Genomic DNA, 14,091 nt, shown 5'->3' with positions numbered 1-14,091 from the left:
TCAGGTCCAAGCATGCACAGGAACCCCTAAAGTAAAGGGCTATTATAAGCACATACAGCGCCATGATAGCGGTGTGCCGCAGCACACGCCATACACGTAGAATGCAAGATTCTGGGGCAAATATCTAGAGGTCATGGGGCAAAAGTTATGTAGGGCAGAAGGGCATCAAGTTATGTAGAGACGCCATCAGAGAAACCGCCATACGTGGGAAGTTGTGATGATGGCTGCAAAGATTCCTCCACACCTTAGAGCAAATCTTCGATGTGAAGTCACCGCCACTCCTATTTTCCATTCTACAATATTTGCTACATATTCAGTCTATATCTGGAGGATATTTGGCGAATCGTCACAGTCTTGCCTAAGGGGTCACCACGTCACCACGTTACATTCATAGCTGCTATGCAGGCCAAACAATTCTGCAATCTGTGACCGTGCAACGTGTCAAGGCCAAAGTTGTCATGTAGTCTTGGTTCGACTGAACATCTTCCTTGGGGTTTATTCACATCACAATTATTTTTTTTTGCATCCATTTAGTGGATCTGTATGGAGGCAAATACATGATAACGTAAGGGCCACTACTTGTATAGGGTTCAGTGTTAAAGGGGTCGATTACATTTTTGTGCAGTGTACTCACACTTAATAATATACATATTGGGCGCCCGTCATGTCAATTCATAGATGTGCAGAGCTCTATGAGCTGGAGGTCTCTACACTGCTGCTGCTGAGCTCTGGTTCATATGACCAACCCAGCTCTACCCCTGCGGCATAGACTTAGAGTAAAGCTGGGTCAATCACGTGACCCAGACTCAGCTCATCGGCCGCAGAGCGCAGCCACTTCCAGCCCCTACAGCACTCTGCAAATCTATGAATTGGCCCCATAGGGGCCGGTATGTATTTAGTAAGTGTGCTCATATTGGGCAGTGACTACACCACACAAAAATGTAATCAGTGACCTAACCAAAATATAGCTGTTTCTCCTGAACCTTATGTAAGTGGACAACCTTTCATTTGCATCCAATTAGCAGATCAATGACACAGACCTGCTAAATGCATGCAGAAAAAGCAATGTGAATGCGCCCTTACTCCTAGTGTAGATAGCACACTGCATGTGAGACTGTGCTGTGATCTTGCACGAAACTGAACATGTCACTTACAATGAATCTCTGTGCAACCTCAGCCTGCTATTAGACTTGGTTCACATAGTATGGACGCACAAAGGCCGAGCATACCCAAGATGTAGGTAAAAACTGCATCTAGATGGTGATTGGTGTGATTTTTATCTGACTCCAACTAAAAAACACTTTCACTTTTAATAACCACGCGGTTATGCTGAATAATGGCGTAGTCATTTGTCTTATTTTTCGACCTTACCTCAGCATACCTTGTGCAAAAGATATAATGCCTATATGGCCACCTCTGTCTATACAATCAAGCCATACTACTACAAAAAGTCCCAGTGTAGTCCAGAACTTAGGCCTGGTTCACATCTGCGCATGGGTTTACGTTCAGGGAGTCCACTTGGGACCCCCCTGAACGGAAACCTAATCCGCAGCGGACCCCCATAGACTATAATGAGATCCCTGTGGTTTCCGCGCAAAAAAATGCGGAGAGAAAAGTGCTGCTTGGGGAACAGAATTGCCTGAACGCAGAGGTGAAGCTGGCCTTATACACACGACAACGGGTCTGTTCATATGTCCGTTTTATGAGGGACTGTTTCTCATGTAAAAAAAACCTGACATTCTCTATCTTTATCCATTTTGACAGACATAAAAATAGACATTTGAGATAATCATGGGCTTTAAAACAGATGTTGTGTGAATAATGTCTTAAACGGCCTGACATACGTGTTTTTCAAAAATGACACGTTGTTGTGGACCCTGGCTTAGGCTATGAAGATATTACAGTCCTTATTTAAAGGGAGTCTATCATTGGCTATAGTGATTTTTAACTAAGCATATATTTGCATAGCCTTTAAGGCTATTCCAGTCATACCTTTTATTCATTAATCCTGTAAGCCGTTTCTGAATTAGCTCGCTTTTATTGATATCCTAATTAGCCAGGACGGAGCACCAGAAGTCTCTGTGATGTTCCCTGAGCACTGGGGGAGGTGAGAGCAGGGAAGGCTGATGCTCGGGGAACATCACAAGGACTTCCGATGCTCCATGTTGGATAATTAGTATATCAATAAAAGCGGGCTAATTCAAAAACAGCTGGGAGGATTAATGAATAAAAGGTATGTCTTGAATCGCCTTTCTAAGGGCTATGCAAATATATGCTTAGTTAAAATCACTAGAGCCAATGATAGAATCCCCTTAAGCTCTTTTATGGGCAAGGTTTTGTCTGTGCACGTCCATTGCTTAGGTGTGTTAGATTGCAAGCTCTACTGAGCAAGCTTTATTCTATGGATCATAAGGTTCTTATACGTATGTTATGCAATAGATAGGATTAGGAATAGTAATGCCACCACCATACAGCTGTCACATATTACATGCCTAGCATCACCCTGGTAATATAACCATATCTGGATAACATTATCGGTTTGTCTTTTCAGCGGATCTGTCCTGTAAGATCGATACGTCCAGCTGTCTGCACTCCGGTGACATGCACAGTGGCTTGTTTTGCTGACACACAGTCTAGGGAACAAAAGGGAAGCTCCAGACTCCTCCGCCACATGTGTTGGTACAAGAGCTCCCTCTGCCTTTCTCCTCCTAGTAGAGGTCAGGCCATTCATTGCTAGCACTAGATGTCTCACGTTCATCTCTAACTGAGAAAACTTTGTTTTTTTCATTCACTTGCATTGTTATTATTAGAAGTGATTCCCTAATATGATGATATTATAAGAATTGGTCCTTGCCATTGTCCTGCTGGTGCCATCGGAGCAGTACAGGCAGTGTAGTCAGAGAGTAAACTACCAGGAGAAGCTGGAAAACACCATTCATATAGACTGAGTCTCCATAAAGGGATCTTCATCCCATCACTTCCTTCTGACTACTCTATCTGTCTGATGTCAGGAAGCAGAATTTTGAATTCAGCTCTGGGATTTTAGATCTGACACTTGCATACTAGTGTACATGGGGCAATAGAAACTAATCGGTCTATAATTACAGATATCATACAGAAAAAAATACTGTTGTGCGCATGAAGTCTAACACCTTCCCAAAGACTAAGGCCCTTGCACACGACCGAGTCCCATCCATGAGAATGATCCATATGTGGGTAATAGGACCCGGACTGAACTTGGCCATGTGCATAGGAGTCACCGCATCATAGTCAGTTATCATACATTGAGCAGTCCCATCACTACAGTAACAAACTGACTATAATGCAGTGACTTCTATGCACATGGCCCAGTTCAGTCCGGGTCCTACCGCCCACACACAGAGCGATTCCCATGGATGGTATTCGGTACTCGGTCATATACAGTACAAGGGCCCTTAGTAATTTGTATGACTTTTCCTACCTCTCCACACTTTTACGATATATGTGTAAACTCTCCTGCCACCGCAGTCATGACAATTACAGAATTATACACAAGTACTTACTGCACGAACAAAGCAGATCTGCCCCCAAGTGACACCGTAAAATGAAGCTTAAAAACCGGAAGGTCCAACTGGCGTCTAATCCCAAAATGGGGTTATTGTAATTAAAGTCTTAAGTAGGTTTTGTTTCATCTGTCACATCCATTTTATCATTACACTGTCTGACGCCACCCAAGTAATTCTGTCTGTTTTTACATCGCAATAAACACCCACCAATCTCTGATAATTCCAAGTGCTGTACACGTGATAATATACATCCTGTATTATGCTGTCATCACTTCATCACAAGGTCCATTTCTTATTTTTAGTACTGTGCCACGTTTTCCATATAACTATCAGGAACATATTGGGGTGATCAGAGGGGTATTATACTGTGGCACATATTTGAGGCAAAACCCTTACAATCCACATTCTGCACCTCAATTGGCACATTGTGCGGTTATGGGCAGAGCGGGCCCACAGGCCTATGCAATGAGCACCACAACATTGCTTTTTGGGAAGCAAAACTGAAGCCCTTGGAGTGCTGCCTATTTTTTGTTTATTGTACATTTGGCTTACATCCAAACCTATAAAGGGTTACTACATAGTGCTGCTCTGATAGCTTGTCTATCTATCTATCTATCCATTCACATCTATCTATCTACAATATCTATCTCATATCTATCTATCTACTATCTATCTATCTACTATCTATCTATCTCCTATCTATCTATCTATCTATCTATCTATCTATCTATCTACTATCTATCTATCTCCTATCTATCTATCTATCTATCTATCTATCTATCTATCTATCTATCTATCCATTCACATCTATCTACAATATCTATCTCATATCTATCTATCTATCTATCTATCTATCTATCTATCCATTCACATCTATCTACTATCTATCTATCTATCTATCTATCTATCTATCTCCTATCTATCTATCTATCTATCTATCTATCTATCTATCTATCTATCTATTCACATCTATCTACAATATCTATCTCATATCTATCTATCTATCTATCTATCCATTCACATCTATCTATCTATCTATCTATCTATCTATCTATCTATCTATCCACCTGTCTATTATCTATCTATTTTCCTATCCATCCATCCACCCACCTGTCTATGAGCAGTCTATCTATCTATCTATCTATCTATCTATCTATGATATATCTACTTATCTATCTATCCACCTATCAGATATCTATCTATCTATCTATCTATCCATTCACATCTATCTATCTATCTATCTATCTACCTACAGTATCTATCTCCTATCTATCTATCTATCTATCTATCTATCTATCTATCTATCTATCTATCTATCTATCTATCTATCTCCAGTATCTATCTCCAGTATCTATCTCCTATCTATCTATCTATCTATCTATCTATCTATCTATCTATCTATCTATCTATCTCCAGTATCTATCTCCAGTATCTATCTCCTATCTATCTATCTATCTATCTATCTATCTATCTATCTATCTATCTATCTATCTATCTATCTCCAGTATCTATCTCCAGTATCTATCTCCTATCTATCTATCTATCTATCTATCTATCTATCTATCTATCTATCTATCTATCTATCTATCTATCTATCTACAGTATCTATCTCCTATCTATCTATCTATCTATCTATCTATCTATCTATCTATCTATCTCCAGTATCTATCTCCTATCTATCTATCTATCTATCTATCTATCTATCTATCTATCTATCTATTATATATCTACTTATCTATCTATCCACCTATCAGATATCTATCTATCTATCTATCTATCTATCTATCTATCTATCTATCTATCTATCCATTCACATCTATCTATCTATCTATCTATCTATCTATCTATCTATCTATCTATCTACAATATATATCTCATATCTATCTATCTATCTATCTATCTATCTATCTATCTATCTATCTATCTATCTATCTATCTATCTATCTATCCAATCACATCTATCTACTATCTATCTATCTATCTATCTATCTATCTATCTATCTATCTATCTATCTATCTATCCATCCATCTATCTATGTACGAGCCTTTCCTCCGCCAGTGAATCACATTCTTTGTATGAATTTTCCCATGTCTCAGCATTACACATGTAAACAGGTTATTGTAAACCCCATCAATCTGCAATGGCTGGCTGCTGATAAGACGATGGCATGAAGTGCTTTGTTTGCTTGCTTTGATCCAGTCACCTGCACTAGGAGGGCGCTCTACATAATATTCTAAAGACTCTTTTGTGCTTAGTAAATTCCTGAAGATTTTATAGTGTAAAACAATGTGAACTCTTTCATCAGCTTTGTGACTACATAGACCTTGTGGAAAGCAGCAGCAAGTAGGAGGCCGTGCTTGTTGTTACACGACCTGAACATCTGCACTTGCTGAACGTTTGCTTACATAGCATTTCTTCCTGTATTTCTAGGTCCCAGATTAACCCATTTATCTACATAATAACAGGCAGACTGGTAGTAAAATGGCTAAAGGGGGTCATGGTGGTTACTAAGCTGGGGGCGCACAGGCCGCTGCCGTGATGTACAGTGTTAGTAATGGATGCAAATAGAAGGGGAAAGGCCAAGACACACAAAGTAATATTTGGAATGTGCCAAGGCTTCTTTTAGAGGAAGGGCCAGGACGAAAACCTTGTGTTACTGACTAGGGTGGTTTCACACATAGATGAAGTAGTTATGCTAGTTATTATGTGATTAAAAAAAAAAAAATTCTACTTTTTAGCTGGATAATATAGCCGGCATATCCTTAGACTGTCTAGTCAAGCTTTACCTTTTATTCGGCTTCATTTCCAACAGAAAACTTTGGCACATTTTCTTTGGTTCATGCTGGCTCATCTCAAAGAGGTTTCCAAAACTTATTACTTGGCCTATCCCTAGGATAGGTCATCAATTGAAGATCAATCGAGTCTGACATCTGGGATCCCTTTGATCAGCTGCTTACCTTTCACAGGTCTTATGCAAATGTTGGGCAGTCTGTCTCCGTTGTTAGGTGGCACTGCTCACTTAAACACTGCTGCCTCTCAAACAGCTGATCAGCTGGGGTCCAGGTACTGGATCTTCAATTGTTGACCCGTTGAAAAACATTTGAGGCTGAGGCCCCATGTGGCAGAAAACATAGTATTTTATAGTCACTGCAAAGTGGATGGGATCCTAGGGTATCCCATCCACACATTGCAGAAAAATACATGTAGCAGAAATGCTGCGATTTCCAAAATCTTGCAGTATTTTTCTCTCCGCATAATTTGTGCAGGCACCACTGGAAACACTAGGCCCTAGCCATTAGATGCTGTGTGCGGCCCTCGCAACAACCTCTTGTTACTCATGTGGCCCTCAGGGTACCCTGAGTTTGACATGCCTGATGAAGAGTATACTTGCCAACTCTCCCAGAAGGTCCATGAGGCTCATGGAAAACAGAGGAGACCTTCTGAATGAGTGCAAGTGGTTGGGAAAAATGCTTTAATACATGTTATATAAGATATGTGCACCATTTATTGGGCACAAATTACGACAGAATTTTGGCACATTTTCATTAGCGAGTCCTGGTCCTAGTCATCTAGTACCATGACATTTTTTTTTCAATACAACCTGCAGTGTTTTATTCTTTTTCTCCATAGGCTTCCCAATAGGAATTTATTTTATTTAATAGCAACTAAAAATTCCATACAGCTATGTGATCCTGCATAACTACTAAACTAAGGATAACCTCTAAAGAAACGTTTATACCCTCAAGCATATACTACATAAATACAAGAACAGCTCATGGTGGAGCACACGGTTATAACAGGTGCAGCCCAATATCACATAAACATGGCAGATCACCAAGAGTCATGTATCGCTCCTGGGTCTTTATTCATGTTATTATTTATTATTATTATTGTTTATTTATATAGCACCATTAATTCCATGGTGCTTTACATTTGGGGTTTACATACAATTCACAAAATATACAGGTACATATCATACTAACAGTGATCGGCTGGCACAGTGGGGTAGAGGGCCCTGCCCGCGAGGGCTTACAATCTATGAGGGAAGGGGGTAGAGACAGAAGGAGAGGGGGAGACTGTACAGATGGCGGTGCGGTGATAGTGTTATATATGTTGTCTGTGTCTCTGCATACTATGTGACAACAGCATATATTATCTGCTATGTCTTGTTACAGTATACACCTTAGGCTAAGATCATCTGGATCTAGAGATACCAGAAGCACTACACTGCACACTCCATTGATGTCTATGAAGATAGAGTCTAACGTTATATTCACACACTACAACTGCTGCATTAAAGGGATCCTATCATTTAGATCACATTTTTTGTCCCTAACACATAAAAATAGCCTTAAGAAAGGCTATTTGTCTCCTAACTTTAGATGTCTTCTCCACGCTACCGTTCCGTAGAAATCCTGGTTTTCGCTGGTATGCAAATGAGTTCTCTTGCAGCACTGGGGGCGGACCCCAGCGCTCAAACAGCACTGGGGGCGTCCCCAATGCTGTGAGAAAACTCTCCAGCACCTCCAACTCTCCTTCTTCTTCAGCAATGGGTCTTCTTTGCATCTTCTTCCGGGGGTTGGCTTCAAAATTCTAGGCCTAGGGCAAAGCCGACTGCGCATGCCCTAGGCCACAAGAAAATGGCCATTTACAATACTGTGCAAGCGGCAATTTTCTTGTGGCCGGTGGGCATACGCAGTTGCAAAAATGTCCAATTTTTACGGCCGTTTTGCACCTTGGGCGTGTGACTATAGCATGAGGCCTTATTCACAATGGCCATTTTAAAAACTATAACTGTGACTGTGTTCACATTTCCGGGTTTTTTTGATGGGCAGAAAAACTGTTAAGTTAAAAAAACGGACATGTTGTATGTTTGACGCACAGACCCAATATAAGTCAATGGATCTGTTTTTTACACATGTAAAGCGGGTTAACATCCATGTAACATCTGTTAAAAACAGATCTGTTTATTTTTTTAGTTGGCCATTAAAATAGATGACACTTGGCTGTTATTCAGTTGGAGGTGTCAAAAACAGCACTGTTGTGTGAATAAGGCCTAAGGCTAGAAAGGGCTCTAATAATAGGAGGAAAAATATCACTTTGTGTACAGACACCTCCAACCTTAGCACAGGAAATGTTGGCATATTGTGATGTATACTACAAGCTCATACACTATATAAAGACGGATTTCACCCCGTGTCTCCATAGACAATGCAGCACTTAGGTCTAATAGATGCCAGGTCTTATTTCCTTAGCCTGGGTTCATATAAGATTTCTTTAGTCCATTCTTCTGTTCCATCATGAAGATCTGCCCAGTGACAGACAACGGATCCCAAGGGACCTCCATTGATAATAATGGGATCCGTCAGGTATCCAATATTTTTCCGTTGTAAATGCAGCCTTAGGTACATACTGTACATGTGTATAGGGGTGGCCGGGCTGAGACAAGGATCTCCTCTGCACACAGCAGAAAAAAATGAGAGCGATGTAAAAAAGTCAAAGTCTGAACGTTGCTGTAAGTTTTCTTCAGTAAATACAGTACACACTGTCCACAATGTAAAATAGCAGTTATTTGCTATGTTGTGTCAGCATGTATAGAGTTATGTTCACTTTTCACAGCACTTTATTTCCAATGCCTCTTTTTGGCAGATTGATGCAGTAACAGTAACCCCAGGGCCATGCACACCCAGCTGCTATCTCTCCAGGCTTGGCACTACCCTGGCTCTCTGGGTTATGCACATGGCACATCTTCAGCTCCAATACACATACATCTTAAGGCCGCCTGCTCCCTGACAGGTCACTGTTCATACAGGCTCCACTGGCTGGTCATTTCTTGTCTCTACTCACTTGGACTCTCTCTGCCGGGCTCACTTCTCCAGTAAGTTCTGTCTCCTTGGGACATACGGTAGCTGCTATGCTGTCACGGCCTATATGCAGTCCCCAGCTATATTTATTCTTTGCGGCTGCAGGACTGCGTCAATCTCCCCTGCCATCACTCCAGTACATGCTTGGGTTGCTCTCTTCAGAACCATACTCTCCTGATAGAGAAAATTAAAGGGGTTGTCCAGGAATTGCACAAATGCCTATGGAGGTTGGGGGAGTCTAACATATAAAAAAAAAAGCATACTCACCTGTCGTCCCCACCAGTGTCCATTTGGTCTCTTGCCGTGTCTTTGTCACTATAAGGCCTGCACCACACATGACTGCTGTGACTAGTCAGTGGTCAATGGAGAATGACCGGTGATGTCACTCACATATGTCATCTGTTCCTTACCAACGACTGCTGAGGCCACTGATTGATCTAAGCAATCCGAATGGATACCGGTGGCAGACAATGGAGCTCAAGGGGGTATGTATGACTTTTTTTTTTGTTACACCTCCCTTTGCATCTCTCTCCTACACAAGCTTTACTCAATGAGGAAGGAATAGCTTTCTTCTCATGTTTTTCCTGAACTCTAGGATCCATCAGTATAAGTGACTGCTCCGGCTGCAACAACCCCATGTGCTCAGGGTCCATCTAATGTGCATGATGAGCCGAAGTTGCTCCCAGATACTTCTCAAGGTGATTTGTCTCCCCAGGAACGAAAACATAATGCATAGTGTAATCCCGCTACTCGAGCCTTCTCTTCTCTGACATCTGTTGGCCATACACATAAGCTGGTCAGCTTGTTTTTGCAAAATGTAATGTTTCTGGCCAGCTTATGTCCATGGCTCATTGCCAACTTTAGGCCAGGCGCTCCTGGGAGAACGACATATTTGGGGTGAACATACCTTTTTCAACAAGGCCATGCTCATTTTTTGTGTGTATTGTCCAATGTGTGGGCCGTATCTTCTGTTTGTGCCACATAAACTGTTCACACCACATACAAAATGGCAGAGCCCAGCGAACATTATGGGAATATTGTATGGAAATTTTGCAATGCGATCCTGCACCATAAAATCATATGTATATCACAAATATATGCTGAAACCCTATGGAGACAAATGGCATGTGAGTTGTAGTTATATTATTCCACTGGGGTCAAAGTACCCCACCCCATAGTTATAGCAGGTCTACTGTGCGTTCTATGGGGAGATGGCATGAGCAAAGCTATCAGCACTTGTGGCTACTGTGTTTTCTATAGACCAGCGGCTGTATCTCTAGAACACACACCACACTATCTGGCCAAAGTGTCAAGCTAATCTGTATACTGTCCACAGCCCAGGATACCGCATGTATTATTTATATCCTACAAGGGTGCATAAAAATAACTTCACTGATAATAAAATGTCAGTTCTGTCTCTCAGTGTATCCACGGAGCAATGAACTTGTCATTGGAGACAGCAGAAGACGTTCATGAAGACCTCAAGTACTGCTGTCTGTATATGTAAGTCACCATGATGGGACTACAGGAATAACAACGTCCAATGTAAAATGATAACTAGTACAAGTATGTTCTTGTATAGAATACGCCACATGTAATGGGGGAATTTAGTAAAACCAGCACTTTGTGCATTGGTCTCGATATAGTGGGTGCTGACAGTAGATGCACCGGAATTGTAATAATATAATAATTCTGCCGCACCGCAGGAGATCCCATGCACCAGAACAGCCTGGGACGCTCATATATTTCAGCTATAACTCACAGCAGTTTTTTGGCATGCGTTACCTTGGTCCATGTCTTGGCCGGATTTACTGGCCTGAACAATATGCCGGAGAAGGGACTCCTAACAGTAAAGTTATAAATGACTCTAGGTGTCCCTGCCTTCCAGCGATATACTGCCCATACCAATTACTGTACAGGACAGTGTGTCACTGGGAGGCAGGGACTCCTATAATCATAGATAACTATACTGCTAGGATTCCCATCTCCGGCATATTGTTCAGGTTGGCCAACACACAGACCAAACTTGGTCACACAAATGCAGGGTTAGGCTTTTTTCACAGTCATGTGACAGCTGCTTTTGCAATGTTTGTCACACGGCTCTTTTGACAATACATTGAATAGTGCATGTCAGTTTGTTTGATGACTATGAAAAACAGGCCGTCCAAAAAACTCACATGCACTATCTTTGTCTGTCTATACAGACTTAGTTATAGCATACCCCCCAACCATCCTGAATTCAGTGGAACAGTCCCGGATTCCGGGTCCTATCCCACTGGCCCGGTCGGCGGAAGGTATGTCCTGGTTAAATACAATGGTGAAACAGGAGCCATTCTCAGACAGCTCCTGCTTCACTGCTCATGTTTTAAGCACCTCCCTCTGGGTTCTGGTCCCAGTCCATGGTCATGTGATATACAGTCCATGGTCATGTGATATACAGTCCATGGTCATGTGATATACAGTCCATGGTCATGTGATGTACACACAGCTGCATAGCTCGTTACCAAGCAGATGTCTGATTACTGAGCAGTGACTATAACAAGCTGTGCACCTGTGTGTTCATCACATGACCATGGACTGTATATCACATGATGATGGACTGTACATCTCATGACCATGTGTTCTGCCAGCCCCAGACCTCATCCTGTACCTAATGTTTCTCAGGCCTGACTCTTTGGTGTTTCACACTGGTGTCTCTCTGGTCAATGGCCAACTTCCACCTATATCGGGACTACCAAGTCACTCCTAGAGGTAGTGACTTGGTAGTCTCCCTTCAGCAAAGTCCAGATCTCAACAAGGAGGATAAAGCGTGACTATTGGGAAAACTGCTTTGACAACGTTCTTGGGAGTGAGCAAATCAACCCAGTTAGGGGACATGATGGGTCCATAATCCGCTGTCCATAACATTCAGGCCAAGACCCCACGTTGTGGAAAGGGCAGCGTTTTTTTGTTGTAGATTTTACTACTGTTTTTTGAGCCGAAATCAGAAGTGGATTTAACAGAATATTTTCCATTCCTTTTCATGCCACTCCTGACTTTGGCTCGAAAAACCGCAGCAAAATCTGCAACACAAAACACTGAGTTTCTGCAACATGGGGCCTCATAATGACTTCTAGAAATGATTTGCTCAGAAAATGGCCTATTGGTCAATGCATTCAATTAGTAAGTAGAAATAAATATTTTTATGCCTTTACTTATTCTGTAACATTTTATATTTAGGTGAGTGTTGTAAGAAAACATCCAACGGATCTTATTTTATTAGATTTGATACTATAATACTATGTAATTATAGGTTATACTTACCACACCAGAACATTTCCATTCACACTGTGGCTGGTTTTCTGCACCAGTAGATACAGTCCTATGAAAAAGTTTGGGCACCCCTATTAATCTTAATCATTTTTTGTTCTAAATATTTTGGTATTTGCAACAGCCATTTCAGTTTGATATATCTAATAACTGATGGACACAGTAATATTTCAAGATTGAAATGAGGTTTATTGTACTAACAGAAAATGTGCAATATGCATTAAACCAAAATTTGACTGGTGCAAAAGTATGGGCACCTCAACAGAAAAGTGACATTAATATTTAGTACATCCTCCTTTTGCAAAGATAACAGCCTCTAGTTGCCTCCTGTAGCTTTTAATCAGTTCCTGGATCCTGGATGAAGGTATTTTGGACCATTCCTCTTTACAAAACAATTCAAGTTCAGTTAAGTTAGATGGTCGCCGAGCATGGACAGCCCACTTCAAATCATCCCACAGATGTTCAATGATATTCAGGTCTGGGGACTGGGATGGCCATTCCAGAACATTGTAATTGTTCCTCTGCATGAATTCCTGAGTCGATTTGGAGCGGTGTTTTGGATCATTGTCTTGCTGAAATATCCATCCCCGGCGTAACTTCAACTTCGTCACTGATTCTTGAACATTATTCTGAAGAATCTGATGATACTGAGTGGAATCCATGCGACCCTCAACTTTAACAAGATTCCCGATGCCGGCATTGGCCACACAGCCCCAAAGCATGATGGAACCTCCACCAAATTTTACAGTGGGTAGCATGTGTTTTTCTTGTAATGCTGTTTTTTTTGGATGCCATGCATAACGCCTTTTTGTATGACCAAACAACTCAATCTTTGTTTCATCAGTCCACAGGAACTTCTTCCAAAATGAAGCTGGCTTGTCCAAATGTGCTTCTGCATACCTCAGGCGACTCTGTTTGTGGTGTGCTTGCAGAAACGGCTTCTTTCTCATCACTCTCCCATACAGCTTCTCCTTGTGCAAAGTGCGCTGTATTTTTGACCGATGCACAGTGACACCATCTGCAGCAAGATGATGCTGCAGCTCTTTGGAGGTGGTCTGTGGATTGTCCTTGACTGTTCTCACCATTCTTCTTCTCTGCCTTTCTGATATTTTTCTTGGCCTGCCACTTCTGGACTTAACAAGAACTGTCCCTGTGATCTTCCATTTCCTTACTATGTTCCTGACAGTGGAAACTGACAAGTTAAATCTCCGAGACAACTTTTTGTATCCTTCCCCTGAACAACTATGTTGGACAATCTTTGTTTTCAGATCATTTGAGAGTTGTTTTGAGTAGCCCATGATGCCACTCTTCAGAGGAGATTCAAATAGGAGATCAACTTGCAATTGGCCACCTTAAATACCTTTTCTCATGA

Source organism: Leptodactylus fuscus, chromosome 6 (assembly GCF_031893055.1).
Source record: "Leptodactylus fuscus isolate aLepFus1 chromosome 6, aLepFus1.hap2, whole genome shotgun sequence".
In the NCBI taxonomy this organism is placed as follows: Eukaryota; Metazoa; Chordata; class Amphibia; order Anura; family Leptodactylidae; genus Leptodactylus; species Leptodactylus fuscus.
The sequence above is the reverse complement of the archived record's forward strand: the minus strand, read 5'-3'. Positions refer to the sequence as shown.